We start from the raw sequence: 21336 nt of genomic DNA, 5'->3' as shown, positions 1-21336 counted from the left end.
TGGAACCGACTGCACCTGCTTTTTCTGAGATGCTTCCCCTCTCTGGCGAGATCTCGACTTCTTTGACACCTCTGGATAAAGATCTTCTGTGGAGCAGGTTTCAGACCTCTGCGTACAGCACCCTTGATGTCATTTTATTTTTACAGCAGCCGCATCCGGAAAGTTGTGTCTTTTACGTTTTATTTGAACAACAAAACTACATACAATACAAACAAGAGCACATATAACGTATCAAGAAAATCATCAGGGGCACATGCTATAATACAATTACACTTTATGAAAAACGATTACACAAGGTAAATAAAGATAAGGTCCGCACAGCTTGTTCTTACATTTCAAAAGAGTCCGTAAACACCCCTTTACGTCTATTTTGAACTGTTCAAACGTAGGACTCTTCCCAGACCATTTCACTTTATACCACATTCCTAAACGAGGATGCATCTTCTGTTTTAGAACTATTTTAGCCGTGTGGCTTATACAACACACCCACAGTATTCTAATGGTGGACTGCAGATCTGTGCTATAGTTCAGTCGAATTCGAAGGATCCAGCAATCGTACTGCATTTGACTGGGATTCTGAAATGTCTCTTGCAAAAGTATTCGGGTTTGCTTGAACCTTTGATAAAAAAAGTGATCTGATCTGAAACTACCCAGCTTACAATCTCTGAGGTAGTTGTCACTAAACTCGGACGTGATGTGGCACACATGTGCCGTGTGCCTTTACTTTTGTAAAAAACTGGTATTGGGAAAATTAAAGTCGAAACCCAAAACAGTTACATACTTAAGAGTAAATGCCTCCTAATAGCTAGCAAGCGCTCCTAGTTAGTAAAGTTGTTTGTGTCCCTGCCTGTCACGCGGGAAACTGGGGTTTGATTACCGACGGGGAGACAGCTAGTTTTTTATGATCAGATTCCAATCTTTAATGCTGTGTGTGAGAGTTTACGTAACTTTCCTTTTCTCACATTTTCTGACGACTATTCCGAAGGAGCGCCCTGTCAACTCCTAATACTTTTAAAAAAATCTGCCTGCATGTTTGATTATTTTTGTTTTATTTAGAAAAAGTTCAATATTGATCATAACTAAAGAAAATAATGATCAGAAACAAAAACAAAATGTTGAAGATGCGACTCAATCTTGAATCAGAGCTGGGTGACACAGGCTTCTGTTCTGATATGGTTGTACGAGAAACAGGAGGAATCTCTTCTCTCCTATGGAGCATGAGCTGAATCAGGAATGAGACATTTCGTGTGTTTGTGCATATGTCAACGCATGACCTACATCGTAAAACTAAAACTAAATTAAAAACTAACATTAAGTTTTAAGAGACATTCATTTATATACAAACAAGAGATAGACAAAGCAATAATTCTACATTAACTTGTCCTGCACTGATCAGACTAATTGAAATGGTCTGATTCAGAGCCTGTGCAGCTCATGCTAATACAACATTTTCCTTTGATTTCCTTTGAGGGCGGAGTTGTCTTTAAAATCTGGATAAAATAAAAAGGAGTGACGTCAGTGTAAAACAGCTTTCCTTCTTGGGGAACAACGGTTGTGTTCCATATTTCTAATTATTTTGGTTTCAAGATAGCAATTTAGTATGAAACATAAAAACCAGCTGGATAAAGCTGTTACACGTCATTTACAATGGTCTTTCAACTAATAGCCCGTGCAGGGATCAAACCCTAGCTGTTGGTACAGTACGAGTTGCGTAAGGCTCTGCAACATGCAGATGAGAAACTAACCTCTGCTTCTTCATTATATACACAGTGAGCTATATATGCGGGCTTACTGCCCCCTACGGGCTCTGTATTTGATTGCGGTACAAGACTGGCCGTGGAGAAATGAAGTGAAGAGGGTGTGTTCATTAAAAGGCTCATAGCATCCCTGGATGGTCTCAAACCACCACCCTTTTGGTTAACAACCGAGCCACAAAGACTCATGTACAGCTTAACACTTCTCGGTCTCGGTGTAAGTGATACACTCTGTAAAATTTCTGGAGAATCATTTGTTTTTAAAGGAAAATCGCCAACAGCGGCCGAGATCTATTGGAGTTTTTTTCATTCTATACTGCAATTTCTGAAGGGTACCCTGTGAAAATACGAATTTTGACAAGAAGGGATGGACATATAAGGTTAGTAGGCTTGGGGAATTGGACCTTATGGTGAAGGCTGTGGGCTCGGCATCAGCAGAACCTGATCAATATCGGTTGACTCCGATATACTTTGACAACTTAACTTCTGGATTTAGAGACATTTACCTTAGTGTCGGTATACTAAGATGTTTTGGTAACGAGGAAGGAGGGACAAAGCAAATCGGCAGAATGCTTGCTATTTTGTTGACTACAAGTCCTCACATGCCAGAGGGTCAATATTAAAAAAAAACCGTAACAGTATAATCTCTTGTACTTCACGATTTAATGGTGTCTGTCACATTGTATCTCACACCTCAGTGTCAGAATTGTGAGACGAGTTTGTAATCAGGAGGGTGGGCCATAGCAATTCAGCAGAAATTGCATTCACCTTTTCCCAATGCATTCTCACATGCCATTTTCTCACATGCCATGCTCAGAGGGTCATATTTTTAAAATGGTATCATAAAATGTCCTGAAGTTCAGGATTTTGACAGTCTGTTATATTGTGTCTCACACCTTGATGTCAGAAATATGAGACGATTTTAAAATCAGGAGGGAGGGCCCTAGCAATATAGCAAACATTGCATTTACCATTTGACAATGTATTCTCTCATGCCATGTTCATAGGGTTGTATTTAAAATACAGTACAGTACAATGTCCTGAAGTTCAGGATTTTGATAGTCTTTTCCATTGTCTCTCACACATCTGTGTCAGACTTTTTAGACATTTTTATAACCAGGAGGTAGGGTCGATCACCCTCTGCTCATCCTCAGTTAACCATATATTCTCATATGCCATGTTCTAAATGTCCCATTTAAAACTGCTATATTAAAATTTCTTGTAAAATGCAAGAGTTTGAGACTTTTTATGATCAGAAGGCAAGGTCGTGGAAAATATGCAGAAAGTGCCAGTGAATTTACGTTTTGCCTTTGTCTTATTTACTCGTGGTATAACATGCCAGTTTGTTTTATTGTGAGTTGTGTTTCTGAAATGTGTTTCATACAAAAATGCAATTTGGATAGTCTCTACTTACACATTCCCCTTTACTGAGGAAATGTACAGTAATACATCCGGATAAGTATTTTTAAAAATGACTGTAGAGAGTCATCTACAGGCGAAAGACGACATAACATCATAGCGAATAAGAAGCCAACTTCAGCCTCGTTAATGCAATAGCATTAGGTGAGTTGGAAAAATATTTCTTGCTCTGAATCTTAACATTTTTTTAGGAGGTGTTCTAGGACCTCTTGCCTCAGAAAAAAAAAAAACTGCCAGTACATCACTTATTTCTACTCCATCAATAGCAGCAGTGTTATCAGTACTGAGCCCTAAATGTAGGTCCTATCATCATATAAAAAGTCAAAAGTACTGACTGCATTCAACTGATAAAATGTATCTTCTATGAGAGTTATATCTTTATCCAAAATACATCGGAAACAAATTTGCACGTTTTTTTGGGGGGATCCTGAAGACTGACACTCAAAACTTTTTTTCCTTCTTTCCAGGAGGGAGGATTATTCAGATGCAAACATTGTCCCCAAATCAATGTACTCTCCATTGATATTCAAATCCTCAAATTCTTCATCTGAACGTCGATATTGAAATATGATATCGTACAAATTGTGGTTTTCTTTTTAAAGCAAATTTTATGCTTTAAATTAAATAAATTGTATTTATTATGAATGTGCCAGAAATTTTTCAGTACTTTAGAGGGTTCTGCCATTTTAGATGTTATGCTGTTCTTGTCTGATTTATCAAATGTGTCATTTAAATCTCCAGTCATTTCTATATCAGTCTGAAGGCCTTGCAGTAAAGATTGCAATTCATCCAAAAATGCCAAGTTTCCCACTGGTGATACATACAAGGAAATTAATGTATATTTTCCCCCCAAATCAACAAATTTAAAATCAAATACCTCCCTCATCTATATACCCCCTGTTATGTCACCCAGGTCTACACTGTAAGACAATGATTATTTAGGAAAATTGTAAGGAATGCATTCCAAAGCAGTCAATGGAAGTATGGAATTAAAATAGTCAAGTCTTGATAAATAGAGTATATTATCTATTTATTATGCCTTTACATTGCGACAAAAACAAATTTCAAGTCCATTATGAGCACACACAGCATATTAAAGATGGGTCTCTGCACTGTAAAGGAATCTCAGTTCACTTATAAAAACTAGCTAATAAACCTGAAATGTCATTTCTTTAACTGCTTGTTCTTTAAGGCACTAATTCATTGACATTATTTAGATTAAAATAAGACTATTCACAAAGAAAAAGCATTTATCACAAATGTATCATGCCAAATACGCTCTAGTAATCAAGAGCAATTAAGAAAAGGAAACAAAACCATCTTTTAAGGATGCCAGATAGACATGTAAACACACACTCACACGTGGGGCCAATCTTACCAGAAATCAATTAACCCACCAATGATCTTGGACTGATGTCTGAAAACCAGAGCAAACAGTACAATATTAAGGTACTAAAGCTATTAGTAGAACAGATCTAGCTTCTCAACATAATACTTATGTCTGAACTTCATTGAATAGTGACACTTCAATCTTTCATATTCAATATTTTTCACAAAATCAACAGCTGAGAACAGACCGCCATATACCTTTATCCAGTGGTTTTCAGAGCAGAGACATCCGTGTGGGCAAGAGTTCTTTCCCTGAGGTCCACTGCACGTCAGCTAGCCACGTTCTAGCTGGGTCGTGTGTACTCCTGGGAACGTCGCCTGTAATGAATATTGGGGACTTTGTACAAATTAATAATGTGAGCATATTAATATGATTTGTGTTGAAGCCAAACATAGACAATCACTGTTAAAACTTGAATTCAACCTCCAGTGTCTGCTTTTGAAATGCTGATCATCACCCGTCTTCTGGCTTCTAGATGCACGTGTTAATGGATATTTCTTGTCTTCTTTTTTTTCCCCCCATATGCTCTTCTCTGTATCATTAAGTACTTCTGGGTCATTTCATGTACCTCGTGGCATCTTGGCTGTTAGTGAATGGCAGGCAGCTGCTCTAAAAATAACATGCCTATTAATATGATGTTGAAGACAAAACCAAAACAATACAACTTTGTTTTGCACTTTACAATCTATCACTAGCTTGTCATATTTACAGTCATCAACTGATTTAGGCTGCTGTTCCTGTGAAAAATGTCCTTTGTTTAAGAAAGATTCAATTTTAAATCTTTAGGTTTTAAATATAAACCACTGGCAACATGGTAATCACTTTTCCAACTTTTAAGAAGTTGCAAGATAGCTCTACAACTATGTTGTCCTTAACCTATTCAGAAACTACCACTAATATTATAAGAAATTGTTCTCCAGACTCATCTTGTGGGCTCTCTTCTCAATGAATTGGAAAGGTGTCATTCATGAAGTCCAGTACTGTCGATGTCTCTCTTATCAAGAGACTACCTTTCTAACACTGCAGGAAACTCCAGTGCCTGGTCTGGGAATGCTGTGCTATTCAGATTCTATCAATACATTTCAAGAATGGTTCACCTTTTTGTTTACACTGTGGCATTTCTTTGCAGTAACAATTGAGTGGGATAGTTATCTGCCTTCTAGACTCTTCTGAAAATCATGTATCTTTTTAGCAGTCCCATATCCCTTCCTTATATCCTTGCTGATGAGAATGAGAAATGCTACTTTCAAGACATTAACACGAATATAGTTTTTACATTAATTCCAAGGTACAAGAAAATTAATATCTTCAAAATATGCACTTTACAGAGGAGCTCTTCTCCCCTCAACAATGACCCTTTTTGTCACAGACAGAATTATGACAGGCTGTTCGTTGATTATAATTGACTTTCTTATAGCCCTTACATTGTCTTTTCTCTTTGATGGATTTATCCATCTTCCGATTTGCCTCCTTATCCAGGAGGCGGGCTCAGTGTTTTTCACGAGCATCAATGCAGTTTTTGTGCAGGTTCATCTGAAAAGAAAAGACATCTCATGTCTCCCTCTGTCATCTGTGAGCTTCAGCAGTTGTCTTTGTGATGACCTTGCCGTTGTTATCACACACCTCCTCTCCCTTCTGGAAACACCTGGAAGTCACAAACTTCTTCCCCTTCACAGGATCGTCAGTGATGCTCAGGCCTTCCCAGATTTGATACTTTATCAACTTTTTAATTTGCATGTCATTTGGTGGCAGTCCTGTGTTGGGCTTCCACTCCTCAAGCACTTCAGACACTGTTGATACATTGGCTGACCAGTCCATCTTCTCTATCTCCTTTCACAGCTGCTGACCTGGGCATTACAGCGCAGTTTAGTGAAGTAAAGATGAAATGGCTGATAAAACACAAATAAAATGCAATTAAGGTACATTCCAGATTTTCTTAAATACTGTACATGATTGGAGCTATGCAGGTGGAGGTCTTTTGTTCGGTATTAACATGGATTTTAATTGGCTTCTATGAAAATTGGCCATGGTGTGAGTGAGTCCTGTGATGGACTGGTGTCACATTATGGGTGATACAGTACTTTGCATCCACTGCTTGCCAGGATGGTTCCAGTTCTACCACAACCCTGAATTGAGTGGATGGGTATATCAATGTAGCCTCAACTTGCATGTTCCTCTTCTTCACTCAATGCAAAGGAAGCCAGCTGTTGTTTGAGGTTTTGTGCTCTTTAACAGGAATTATGACCATTTTTGTGCCCACTTGTTGAAACAACACTTTCTTTGCACCCATTCCTCAACCTGTAATAGCGAGAAAATAAAAATGAATACACCAAACTGTAAAAATCCCATATATGTAATTTCTTACTTTTGTTGTATGAAAGTATTCTTACTGTCATGTTCTTTACCACCCCTGGGTGCTACAGGTGCTTCAGCTGGAGAAAGGCCTGCAGGTAACACAGTATAAGAAGCTGCTCAGGCAAGGTGATGTCTTGCCCAGTCTGTGCAACACATCTCTCTTTGCAACCATCAACACCTTCCAGCAGTCCTTCGTACTTGGTTCTGGACTCTGCAACTGTCTATATCTGTGGGAGAAATTAATACTCATCAACTTTTTTTTGTATTCAGATTAAAAGTACAACTGAAAGAAGATTTAAAATGAAAATGACCTATTTTTAGTAATCTCTTGGCAACATTGTTACTGTTCTTCTTCTGAATATCCTTTAGGATACTTTGGAAGTTGATGATGAGGTTAGCCAGGCTGGGATCCTCTACTTTCACACTGATATCATTTAGGATGTAGCCCGGAAAATGGTTTATGTTCTTAATATAATTAGCAATGATTTGGTGAGACAGTCCAGTGGTCTTCATTTGGTTACAATAATTGTTGTTTTGGATAGGCCCTTTACAAAGTTTAAGGAAGATGCAGATGGATCCATAAAAACAGGAATCTGGAAACATTTTCTACCTGACAAATGTAGAGTCACTATGTTTATGGCTGAGATTTCACATGGGTGAATTTTAAGCTAAGGAGTAAAAACATGTGCTATGGAAATATCACTGCTCAATTTTAAATGCCTTTAAAAATAAATACCTCCTGAGAGCAATCTGCCACTCCAAGATCCTTGGTAAGGTCCTGTTTAAACCCAGCCAGGTGAGGAGCATCCAGGGAGTGCGTTCTGTCCAGTCCAGCCTGGGTCACCGTCTTCCTGAGAGCCTGCTGATGGCTTTTAAGAACTGGGGGGACAGTAGGAATACAAAATACACATTTAAACATTTTTACTTCTAAGACAAACTAGAATACAAGTATAAAACAAAAGATACATTTGGAAAAAATAGAAAGTTCTCCAGAACTCACATCTTCCCCTTCCTCTTCCACTTCAGTCTCTGGCATCTCTTCCTCCTGGACAGCAGCCTCTTGCTCAGGGCATCTGGACCACTGGTATATCATTTTAACATACCCTTACATAAAGGTAAAGGTTAGAAATGAAACAGAAGAAGCCTTATAAATTATAAATATCTTACCTTGCTGATGTGTCTTCAGGATTCCACATAAAACAGTCCATGGACTCCACCAGTCTCACATTCTCACCACACATGAGCCGTATGCTCTTGCAATCCCCGACCTGCCCATTCCTCAGGTGATTCAACAAGTCCTCCCTGGCCTGGAGAAGGACCTTGCTGATCTCCTCTGCTGAGGCTCATTTCATACACACCCTCTTTAGGTGAAGAGGAAACTGGTCAAATGTCTTTAGGCAGGCCTTGCACACCAGAGGAATCCTCATGGGTCTCTCTTGAAAATAAATAACTTTTGTGTAAAGGAACAAGTCAAGACTGTTTCAGTTTCTTAACCGAGCCTTAATTTTCTCTCCAATAGCTTCACCATATTGTTTATTGTATTTTTATCAGAATTATACCTTGCTCTAAAATAATGACTTTATAAAACAACTTAACTCTTACTTGGTCTTGTTCGCAGTCTTTCCAGTAGAAGTCGTTGTAGAATTTAAAAACTGCTGTGATAATTTGATCTGCCCGAGTGTCCTTCCCTAACCCAGTATCGATAGCTTGTGTACTGTAGGGTCCAAAGGTGGTGTTCTGCAATTTCCTCCCATAATATTTCTTTGATCAGTTGGAAGCAAGTGTGAAAGCTTCCTCCCAGTGGGGAAGCTCAAGATCCTCTAGTTGTATGACAGATTTTCCTCGTAGTGCTCTTCGAGGATCTGCAGTGTGGTGTGAAGCCAATTTTTGGAATTGCTTACCAGCTTCAAATATGTGAGTTTGGGTGGCTTGGCAGGTTTTATGAGGCGCTTGAGTTCCTCGTTCTTCCGTCGTAGGCTGGTGGGTGCTCGGTTCTCCCGTCCAATAAAACTGCTGTGTTTTGTAAATGGTGGACTGTTTGGATCATTTTGTAGATGATCCTGGTTCCTTGTTGGAAGGTATCCTGTCTGTTTGACATGTTTGTTGTGTAGCCAGTGTGGAGGGTGACCGTACGGTTGCGTGCGTTGTCAACTCTGGATTGATCTATACTTACCATTTAAATGCCTAAAGCTTCTTTGACACCGTTAGGTTTCCACTGTTAGGCAGCTTTACCTCTGTAGAATCTGTGGCTCCATAGGAAGACAATCTTGCCTTTCTGTGTGTCGCTATGTTTTTGCCTGGGTCTTCTTCAGGCATTGTTCTGGAACACTGTGTCCATGCTGGCCTGTTTTTATCCTGTTTTGTAAGGGGCAGTGTGTTGTAGTTCCTCCTAGGGGGCTAGTTTGTATCCTATGGTCTGTGTTCCTTCTGTACGTTTCTGTATGAGTAGGTGTAGTTTCAGTTGGTGAATGGGTTTCTGCTTTTCCTGGTGGAGATTATGCATGGACCATTAATATCTCAATAGGCAACCAGGGTCTTTTGTTTTCCTCCCTAGTAGGACTGTGCAAGCTGTGCGAGTTTCCATAGCTGATTGGTTTCAGTTATTCTTCTGTTTGTTGCATGTTAGTATGGTGAAGAGTTCCAGTCCCTGTAGGATCTGGCTAGTTAGGAGAAGGGAGCAAAGCTCCTTCTCCCAGATTTAATCCAAGAGGGGACCATCTGGGACAAGGAGAGCACTCTCCTTCCAACGACTAAAACCCTCCCGGTTTTTCTGATGTTCAGGTCTTGTGTAAAGATAGTATTAAGTCTTTTGATCCACTCCCTTTCCTTTTTCTTTCTTTCTATCTCTGTCCAGTTGGGGTTGCTTTCCAGTCCCGTGGTTCCTGATGTACCTGTGTTGTGTCAGATGGGTTCGGATGGAGTTACCCGTTCCCCCCACATAGGTCACCCCGCACTTTTTGCACTGGATGCTGTAGATGGCGTTATTGATGTTTTCTGAGAGTGCCCTTTGCAACTGGAAGATTTCTTTAGTTTCTTTGTTTGGGATCATTGTTTTCTGTTATGAAATGTTTGGCTCTTGGTGTATATGATCTGTTTTGTACAGGTTTTAGCTTGCTTTGGACTAATTAATGCTGAAGGTTTTTGTTTTTTTCTGTGTGCAGATATGATTTTGTGCTCCCTTAGTATGTTTATGTTTTCTAATATCATGGTTTTTGGTTGGTTTTTATGCTGAGTTGAGAATGTGATGTGTTGAGGGGTATTTTTCTGTCATCTGGAGTTTTTCTATTTAGAAATGTTTGTGCCACATTTTTGAGGAAACGTTGTGTGTATCTTCTCTGGCATAAAGCTTGGAAGAGTGTGTATTTGGCTTCCTCAAAGTCTTGTTGTTGTGTACAGATTTTGTGCAAGTGTAGGAGCTGTGATTTTACCAGTCCTTTTAAAGTATGTTTTGGGTGGAAGCTATCCTTGTGCAGTAAGCCGTGTGAATGTGTCTTTGAAAAATACCTTGATGTCCAGTTTGTCTGTGTTGTTGAAGGAAGAAACCTTGTATGTGGTGGTGTCTAGGAAGTCTATCAGGCTACCATGCTTGGTGTATTTGAGTTTAATGGACCTGTGGTGTGTGTTGAGGGTGTTAATGATTTCTTGTAAGGCTTGATATGTGCTGCCTATATGTTTATTTTTTATATCTTTGCCCTGGGATGGACTGGTGTCCTTTCCAGGGTGTAGCCTGCCATGTGTCTATTTCTTGCCACGTTTTAAAGTGGAGTTACAATCTTACTATTTTTACAGTTTTAAATTGACATTTACAAATGTATATTGAAGCAGCTACCCACCTGAACTAAACTATGTCAGCATGTGTAGTCTGCAAAGGAACAAGTAATAGGTTTATTCCATACTGAAAAGAGAAGAGAGAAAACTCAATGTTTCGGCTGTGAAGCCTTCTTCAGGTGTGAGAAAGACAGGGCAGATTACAAAGATTAAATAGCACAGAAGAACAAAAGCTGGGAGAGGGGAGGAGGCAGGAGCAGCAGAGAGGCCACACAGGAAGTGCAAAATGGAGAGAGGTGAAGAAAGGTGTGAAGTCAAAACCTGCAAGAGAATAGAGAAGATTACATTAAAATAAGTCAGTCATTGAGAGATCCTGGCTATTTGAGGTGAAAAGAAAAACTATGGGCTTGGAGAAATCTTTAACCTTTCCAGCCCTAATATGTTCTCTGAAGCATTCTCCTAGTCTCCTTTCGGTTTCCCAAATGTAGATAGCTGGACATTTTTTGCAAGAGATACAGTAAATGAGATACAGGATGTTGTCAGGGTTATCTGGAATTGTCCTGTGATGCCCTGAATGTCGTTAGATATGTATTTGCAAGTGATGCAGCGAGTGCTATTGCAGGGGAAGGTGCTGAGTGTGAGGGAGCTGTGAACAAGAAGCTTATTTGGTGGTCAGCGATAAGAGATGATTGGGCGGTCGGAAAAAAGAGTACCAATGGAGGGATCGTCCTGTAAAATGTAGTCATTGTTAATGATGGTCCTGGGGATAGAAATTGGGTTAGGGTGGTAGGGAAGCACCGAGGGAATGCAGTTGTGAGACTGGGAGTTCCTGATTGAGTTGATGATCCGAGGGCTGTTTTTGGCCCGGGAGTAGAATAAAGCGACACCTTTCATCAAACATTTTGACAGGTACCACGCCCCCTTTTTCAGCCAATGGGAGGCTGTCATGGGCAGATGTCCTGCCCCCTTATCGGCCAATGGTGCAATGTTATGGGCGGATGTCCCGCCCCCTCGAGAGCCAATGGTGTGGCATAATGAGTGTTGTTGTCCCGCCTTCCACCCCTAGCAGCCCCAGGCCTCAGGGTCCAAATGCCCACCACCGCATCCCCTTCGATTTATAAATAAGTGTGTGAAAGAGCGTATTAGCAACGAGGGATGGAAGGTGATCATGTCTGCTGCAGGTTTGAATGCAATCTATTATAACCCTAGGGAATCGGCGGTGTGGGAAGTCTGGTGAGTGCAGCGAGTTTCCGGGATGTGAGCGCACGCACGCACGCACGCACACTGACTGACTGAGTAAAGTGTCACAGAAAGAACTCGCAGGACAAATAGCATGTGAAATGTGAACCACTTTATTTCATCAGTAGGTTTAAAATTACAGAAACATCCCAGTATACACTTTTAAACTTTTCACACACATTACAGACCACTGCTTGCAATCGCCAATTAAATGTTGGTGCAGAAAATTAGTTGTAGCTATCGCCCCAAAATTGTTCAGAAACTCAGCAGCATCTGAAAAAGCATTCATAACGCCCTTTCTCTTGCCATTTCTATAGCCATGAACACCGAACTCGGCGACCTTAACAGAGCAAATAAAGTAGCCTGAGTGATCAGAGGGACGGTGTTACCACAGGTTCTATGTAAAATACATTGTATTTTGGAATACAAACCACTGAATCCGCCAGGCTTCAGTTTCTGATCTGAAAACATCAGAATCACAGTAATTTCACTCATGTTCTTTACATGCACATCTATCTCTTTAACAAATTCAAGGACATTAGCATTCAGTTAATTGATTTTCATTTCAAACTTTGCAGAAAGAAGAGTGTAAAGCACTTTTTGTAAGAATTCTTACGTATACATTCGAAATTTTTCGTTCTTCTCACAATGGCACACCTGTGTCTGTAAAACAGAGTGAAAGCTCTATTCACATTGCGAGTATTTCACAGCCCTGGTTTTACATAGATCTTTTTTCTTTTCTGTAAAAATAAGTATAAATAAGTATAAAATAAGTTTTGCAACGCACCAAAAGTCACGTGTAGTATTTTTCCATCTACCTTTACAAGTAAGGAGCGTACATACTCATATGGCGAGCGGTCGTCAATTATTTTTCTCAGCAAGTGCTTTATACTCCGCTCAGTATCATCTGTAAAAGTATAGGCACCCAGGCCACTGGCGATGTACAGAACAGCCGATAAAATTTGGGCTAAACTGAGACACTTATAAATTTCTAATGCGGCAAACAACACATCTTTGTACTGTAACATGACCAGGGGAAGGGTCATTCATAACAGGTATTTTCGGAATGACCTACTTAAAATACTAGATATGGACCTTAGCAAAATGGCTGCCAAAAAGAATCAGCTGACCGGTAAATGGAAAGGGTCTACCCTGAGAAACAATGAGACACAGCTGAGCCGCATCAGGAACCGAAATATAAGTGCCCTGGAGGCAGTGAACAGGGCGGAAGCCGATAAGGTGAATGCGGTTTGGAGGAAAAGAGAGGAAAGAGGTGTATGTTAAAGATTGGGCTAAAGAATAACGGACTACTGAAAGGAGAAAAGGTTTATGGTTTTTGGATTACGGACACTGGATAAGGATACATCGCGGATTGGCTTTATTACGGACTTTTGGAACTCGGATCGGATCAGGATTAAGGGAACGGATTACGGACTGTATTTGGAAGATAGTTGGAGGAAGAAATGCCACGAAACTCAGGAAAGAAAAGTGTGGTGTGAGTACTACTTTCATTTACATAAACTTTCCCCCGGAGACACCACAGTACCCATCCACGCACCCGACAACCAGGCATGTGTGACCCCAGTGACCTGGATGATTAATCAAACAGGCCGCGCATTCATCAACCACAACCTCTTTTAAACAATGGTTGAAGTTGCAACATACCACCGACTTTACAATCTGATCCATAGCATCGGGCTCATTAGAGCCATCGTTAGCTAAACTAGGTTGAACATCATCATTAATCACATTTTGGCGAACACACATGAACAGACACGAAACATTCAACCTTGATGGTAGTTTGAAGATTGATGTGTCGACCTCTTCGTTATTCTATTAAAGGAAAAAAGAAAAGGAAGGCTTAACAAAATAAATAGGCATGCTTTTTACCTAAAATATTTAAATTGTAATGCCTCTTTTGTGTTAGAGTTCTTCGTTTGCTTCGAACTTGCTGTGGTTTAATATTTACCATTTGTAGCAACTCTTCATCAGTCTTTGACGGACCCGCAACACCTGAATCACCATCAGAGTTCACATGACAGCCACTGTCACACACCACTGAGTGCTGGGTCAGCTTTTGCTAAAAAGAAGACAAAGTGTTGAAAACGAAATACGCTAAACGCAGATTGAAACAACAATTCCACTATCAGAAAAAATATTTTAGTAACCTACTTCTTCAGTTTGCATAGCAGAGGAATCCGATGATTCACTACTCAAAGAAGCCATCTTCGCAGCAGTCAATATCGGGGCCGCACAGCTCAGGTGTCACACTTCAAAACTGGCAAGTCGGCTAATTTAAACATAAACTCCAAATTTGTAACCATGCTCAAGACATTTTTCAAATGGTTGTGATGTTTTAGAACGCCCCACCATATCCCCCAGCCCCAAAATCACACGTGTTTTATCGAGAGTGAAAAGTAATCACGTTGAATTAAAATATGTAAGCTTATTTCAATGACAAATTCTCAACAACTTTTCAAAAGTTTGAAATGATTTTCCACGTACCTTGAACGTAAAGTCTTTAAACCTTAAAAATATTAACATGCAACCCAAGCCTCAAATGATGTGTGTTTCTCTAGAAAAGAAATTACATTGAATCAAAAAATGTAAAACTTATTTTATCTTTTGAGAAGAGCATTGTAGGGCGGGTCTTTATATTTTAGTGGATAGGTCATAAAAGTGTTAAAATAATTGAATAAGACACATTTAGCAGCGATAACTTATAAGCACGAGCAAAAATTGATCTTTATAACACTTATAGATTTTAACAATATAACAGACTTTACTAAAAAGTTTACTTTTAAAATAAATATTACATCACAACATGTCCACACCCAGGCACCTGCCGTTAAAGGTTATGGGATGTAGAGATACAGTATATAAGGTTCATGATAAGAATAAATGGCTGGCAATAAACCTTTCCTTGATCCTTTGCGGACTTGTAAAACTGTTCATGATCAGAATAAAAAACGCACATGCTAATACACAAGCACCTGTGTCTCACCAAAGCTGACAAAAAAACAAAAAATCGCACTACACGTGTGAACAGGGGAATGAGCGAGCGAGCGGGGATAGGGCGCCTCCTGCGCTTAAAAGCTTATAGCACCTGGTATTCCCAGGCGGTCTCCCATCCAAGTACTAACCAGACCCATCTCTGTTTAGCTTCCGAGATCAAACAAGATCAGGGATGCTCAAGGGGGTGTGGCCGTAAGCAAGAGTAAGGCTCGCTGGCACCCTTCTTATAGAGAGGACAGCTCCGTCACCTCTTTTACGACGCTGCTTTTTTTCCCTTGCGTTTTTCTCTTCTTCCCACGTTCTCTCTCTTCACTGCCTTCGTCCCGCTCTATTTCACTTCAGCCTTTCACTTTTAGCGGCAATGCTTGTTAATAAGACAGAATTAAGTGTTGCTGTGCTTTTTCATATGAGGCCCCATCTCTCTGTTCATCTCTGTGGTGCAGCCACAGAGAAGCTATTCATGCAGGCTGATTTAAAGATGTTTTCTTTTGATAAGGGACAGCTCCCAAAGGGGGGTGCACTTAGCTAAGCCTGGCTATCATGATCAATGGTCATCCATTGGCGCCTATCTGTCTAGGGTGTGCCAGATGGACATCTGGACTGCATTCCTAAGTGTCAGGAGTAAGTGACTCACATCTCACCTTGATCAACCAATCAGGGACTGGTAGGGCCGAGTAACCCACGTGGGACTCTGATGCCCATGGAACTTTCTGCCAATGAACAAGCTGAAGTTCCTCCAGGTAAAAACAGGCAACACAGAGGGCCTGAGAGACTATTTCGTGGACTTTTCTAAAGGGAATTCAAAGGAGAATTCCAGGGCAGGATGGCCCAGGAGCAAAAGGACAAAGGACATCCTAAGACTCAGCCCGGACAACCACGGAACGGCCAGTGTGTTCGAGTGCCAGAACTTTCCTTTGTTCTAAGAGTCTAGAGCGGAGGTTGGCAGAGAGTAATCAGAGGATCCACCTGAGGTTAGCACCAGCAGCAAGCCTTGTGAACAGGTCGGAACTGTGGACAGCTGAATCACTATTCAGAACTAGCGCTTCATCAGGAATGAACCAGTCCTCTTCCTGACTTGCTGGGACCCACAGTCATCTTTTCTCCTGTGCACAAACTTTGCTAGTTAAAGCCAACACTAACTAGCCGGTCAGTGAGCATCTGCAGCACAGCACAGCCTGGCACGGAGCCAGAGAGCCCGCAGGAGATCTGAATCCCCAGAAATTGGATGAGTATTCAACTTCAATGCATTACAGCTTGAGAATTCAATTGTTATCCCAACCAGTTGATATAAATTTAATTCCTAAGAGTTATGTACTTGTTTTCAGTATCTAATGTAGAAGTTGTAACCAAGTTCACTTTATGAAACGGTCTAAATGAATGATAAACCGAACGTATGTTCTCTTGATATATGTAACTCTTGGTAACTGACTGAATATATACCTTTTGTATTCTGATAACCCTCTCGATAAGATCTGTTAGGTTTATATGCATATTCTATGTATTAATAAATGTATCCTCGTGTATAAGTACCTGAGTGTGTGGGTTGTTTGAGTTATATCGCATGGTTGGATTCTAAAGCCATCAAAAGAATCAATTTTGTGATTTACAGCTACAATTAATTATTGTCCCAGTAAATGCCCAAACCCTACACTGGTGCATTCAGAGAGCACACTACACCTGATTGTTCCTTAGGCTGGGACAGCAGATCATAATATGCTCTCTTAATATTGAGAGACTGGCTCACTCCTGTCTGTTCCTCAGGGTGGGACAGGAGATCACACACTGTATTATTATTATTGAGAGACGGGCTGACTGTCTGTTCCTCAGGCTGGGACAGTGGATCACACACTATTATTATTATTACTGAGAGACAGGCTCACTTTCAATTCCCCAGACTGGGACAGAAGATCACACACTGTATTATTACTGAGAGACAGGCTCACTGTCTGTTCCTTATGCTGGGACAGTAGATCACACTGTATTATTATTATTGAGAGTCTGGCTCACTGTTCCCCAGGCTGGGACAGGAGGTCACACACTGTATTTTTATTATTGAGAGACAGGCTCACTGTTCCTCAGGCTGGGACAGGAGATCACACTGGATTATTATTATTGAGAGACAAGCTCACTGTTCCTCAGGCTGGGACAGTAGATCACACACTGTATTATTATTATCGAGAGACCTGCCCTTTCCTGATTGTTCCTTAGGCTGGGACAGCAGATCATAATCTGCTTTATTATTATTGAGAGACAGGCTCACTGTCTGTTCCTCAGGCTGGGACAGGAAGTCACACACTGTATTATTATGATTGAGAGACAGGCTCACTGTCTGTTCCTCAGGCTGGGACAGGACATTCCACACTGGATTATTATTATTGAGAGACAGGTTCACTGTCTGTTCCTCAGGCTGGGACAGGAGATCACACACTGTATTATTATTATTATTGAGAGACAGGTTCACTGTCTGTTCCTCAGGCTGGGACAGGAAATCACAAACTGTATTATTATTAATGAGAGACAGGCCCTCTGTTCCTCAGGCTGGGACAGGAAGTCACACACTATATTATTATGATTGAGAGACAAGCTCACTGTTCCTCAGGCTGGGACAGGAGATGACACACTGTATTATTATTATTGAGAGACAGGCTCGCTGTTCCTCAGGCTGGGACAGGAGGTCACACACTTTATTATTATTATTGAGAGAGAGGCTCACTGTCTGTTCCTCAGGCTGGGACAGGAGATCACACACTGTATTATTATTATCGAGAGACCTGCTCTTTCCTGACTGTTCCTTAGGCTGTTACAGGAGATCATAATCTGCTTTATTATTATTGAGAGACTGGCTCACTCCTGTGTGTTCCTCAGGTTGGGACAGGAGATCACACACTGTATTATTATTATTGAGAGACGGGCTCACTGTCTGTTCCTCAGCCTGGGACAGGAGGTCACACACTGTATTATTATTATTGAGAGACAGGCTCACTGCCTGTTCCTCAGGCTGGGACAGGAGATCACACAGTTTATTCATATTATTATTGAGAGACAGGTTCACTGTCTGTTCCTCAGGCTGGGACAGGAGATCACACACTGTATTATTATTATTGAGAGACAGGCTCACAGTTCCTCAGGCTGGGACAGGAGATCACACTCTATTATTATTATTGAGAGACAAGCTCACTGTTCCTCAGGCTGGGACAGGAGATCACACTGTATTATCATTATTGACAGATAAACTCATTGTTCCTCAGCCTGGGACAGTAGATCACACTGTATTATTATTATTGAGAGTCTGGCTCACTGTTCCCCAAGCTGGGACAGGAGGTCACACACTGTATTATTATTATTGAGAGACAGGCTCACTGTCTGTTCCATTGGCTGGGGCAGGGAATCACACACTGTATTATTAGTATTGAGAGACAGGCTCAGTGTTCCCCAGGCTGGGACAGGAGATCACACACTTTATTATTATTATTGAGAGACAGGCTCGCTGTCTGCTCCTCAGGCTGGGACAGGAGATCACACACTGTTGTAGTGTGCTCTCACGAGGCACCAGTTCGGTAGGGGTTTGTGCATTTACTGGGACAATTATTAATTGTGGCAGTAAATCACAAAATTGATTCTTTTAATGGTCTTAGAATCCAACCATGCGATATAACTCAAACAACGCACACACAGGTAATAATACACGAGGATACATTTATTAATATATAGAATATGCATGTAAACCTAACAGATCTTATCGTAAGGGTTATCAGAATACAAAAGATATAAATTCATTCAGTTACAAAGAGTTACACATATCAAGAGGACATACGTTCGGTATATCATTCATTTAGACCGTTTCGTAATTGAACTTGTTTACAACTTCTACATTAGATACTCAAAACAAGTAAATAACCCTAAGGAAATAAATTGATATCAACTAGTTGGGATAATAATTGAATTCTCAAGCAGTAATGCAGTGAAGTTGAATACTCACTGCCGGTGGGCCTGTTTTCCCACTGTTTCCGTAGTGTAGTGGTTATCACGTTTGCCTCACACGTGAAAGATCTCTGGTTTGAAATCGGGTGGAAACAGGCCAGTTTTGTTTGTCGCTACGGACACTGTTTGGGGATTCACCTTGCGCTGTGAACACTCTCCCGCTCCTCTTGGTGTGCTCATGCCACAACACAGGAAGGCTGGAGCAGGTGGCTGGGGGTGATGCGCACAGCCGAAGTAACTCAGTTGGGAGAGCGTTCGACTCAAGATCTAAAGGTCCCTAGTTTGATCATGGGTTTCGGCATTTTGTTTAATCGCGCCCCTTGTTCCTCTCTCCAGCGTCCCCTGCCTAAAGTGACGCTTCCCTTTCTCAGCCCGAAACGCAAGCGAGACACCAGCAGTGGTCCCTGCAGGTTTCCGTAGTGTAGCGGCTGTCACGTTCGCCTAACACGCGAAAGGTCCCCGGTTTGAGACCGGGCGGAAACAGCCTCTTTTTGCACGCTCCTGTACTTCACAGAGGTCTTGAGCGACCGGTCATTTGTTCCCAATGTATTTCCGGTCCCTTCATGCACTCTTGTACCAAACGCACGTTCCTTCTGTACGCGGAGCCGATCATTTGCAATTGGGCTGTGCCGACAGACCAGGACGAGCTCTGTCGGCTCAAAAGCAGCGCAGGACCTGCAAGAACAACAGAAAGATTAGCATCCAGTGGGGGCCTCTTAGTGAGCCCAAGATCTCATCAAGAATCGGCTCCAGCAACAGGGCTGGGCGCATTGTTCCATTCTCCGACCACTCTCGGTGTAAACAAGTCCCTCCTGGTCTCTGCTTGAAATGCACTTTCCTGCGTTTGCTTTGGTGTAACTGGCTTCCCCTGCATGGGCGAATGTGAAGAAGATCCTTAGTAAGTCATTGAAGAAAACCGAGAAGAGGTCGGAGTGGCCTCTGTCGTTCATCAACGATCCAGTCAGGCAGTACTCCTCTGTAAAGCGCCGTTCGTTCACATCGATTGGCTTTTTTTTGCCTTCATTCGCGCAAGTAGTAAAAGCAGACGCCCCTATTCTACCGTGACCCGGATTCGAACCGGGGTTGTTGCGGCCACAACGCAAAGTACTGACCACTATACGATCACGGCGAGTTACCGATACACACACGGCAGGGCAGAAAAGGCTGTGCTCTCTTCGTGTGACCTAATTCGGCAAAGTCCTGACGTTGCATTTCAACTGAGCCCCAGTATACATCGACCCTTCGACACTCTGAGTGACAACTCTCTTGCGTGTTTTCTCATATTTATGTAGTTTGCTTGCATGATGCCCGGAACAGCGGGGTTGTGTGCTCCCATATGGTCTAGCGTTTAGGATTCCTGGTTTTCACCCAGGCGGCCCGGGTTTGACTCCCGGTATGGGAACGTGTCAGTTTTGCCTCCTGCTTTCCAAAAGATCAGCACCGTGTACGAAGGAGCCGCATTAAAAGCACTCGAACGTGCAAAACGCGCGAGAAGAGGGGGCGCTTGATTCCAACCGAAGACTTCTCGCGTGTGAGACGAGCTGATCATCGCTGCAGGAGGTGGGAGGGTTACTCTGGTATACAGGGCTGGCCTTTGGCAATGGGATTTATACTCTCCAAGATGATATTTGCACTTTCTGGAGAGGCGATTTTCTCCACTTCAGTGGCCCGATTTCGTCGATTGCGTGGAGAGGGCTGTAGAATGTGGCGCAGCCTTTCCTGCTCCGTCCATGACAGGCGTGCTGGTCTCTGGAGAGAGAGCACGGTCCATCAGCGCACTTTAATAAAGGCACTGGAAGCAGCTGAATCGCATTGGCGAAACTCAGCGCTGGGCCGCTGGACAGGGTTTGCCACCGTTTCCGTAGTGTAGTGGTTATCACGTTTGCCTCACACGCGAAAGGTCCCCGTTTCGAAACCGGGCGGAAACAGAGCGGCTTCTTTTGTCGCCACGCACAAAAGGGGATTGGGGATTCGCCTAGCGCTGTGATCGAACAGACCCACTCACCTCTTAGTGTGGCGGGATCTGCACAGTGCATGTCGCAGCGCATCCTGCTTTCACTCCAATGCGCGTCCTGATGTACCCCAGTCTCCCGCGTGACAGGTGGGGATAATCACCACTATACTAACGAGGAAGACATCGCCCTCTCCGACCCCCGGCATCGTGTCCCGACCCACCGTGCTGGAAGCCGACGCGTGCTGTGATTTCTTTACGGAGCAGAAATGACAACCGAGGAGCCGAGAGATCATTTCAGCATTTCGCGTCTGAACAGAAAACACAAACGACCAACTCGGAATGACTTGCCTTTGACGCTTTTCAAAGCGTTCTTTGTGCACGACGACTGCGCCGCCTAGCAGATACAAATGGGTTGTACAACTCTGAACTAGCAAATGGAAGAGGGCTAAACACCCTCTCTT

General features: G+C 42.0%; 1 pseudogene; it reads right to left on the bottom strand.

Moving 5' to 3' along the window:
* Positions 1 to 15019: 15019 nt before the first annotated feature.
* Positions 15020 to 15138, bottom strand: LOC148812509 (5S ribosomal RNA; annotated as a pseudogene).
* Between the last annotated feature and the right edge of the window lie 6198 nt (positions 15139 to 21336).

This window comes from Atractosteus spatula, assembly GCF_055471065.1.
Source record: "Atractosteus spatula isolate fAtrSpa1 chromosome 10 unlocalized genomic scaffold, fAtrSpa1.hap1 SUPER_10_unloc_3, whole genome shotgun sequence".
Classification (NCBI taxonomy): Eukaryota; Metazoa; Chordata; class Actinopteri; order Semionotiformes; family Lepisosteidae; genus Atractosteus; species Atractosteus spatula.
Note: the sequence above shows the minus strand (reverse complement) of the source record. Positions and strands in the feature narration are given on the sequence as shown.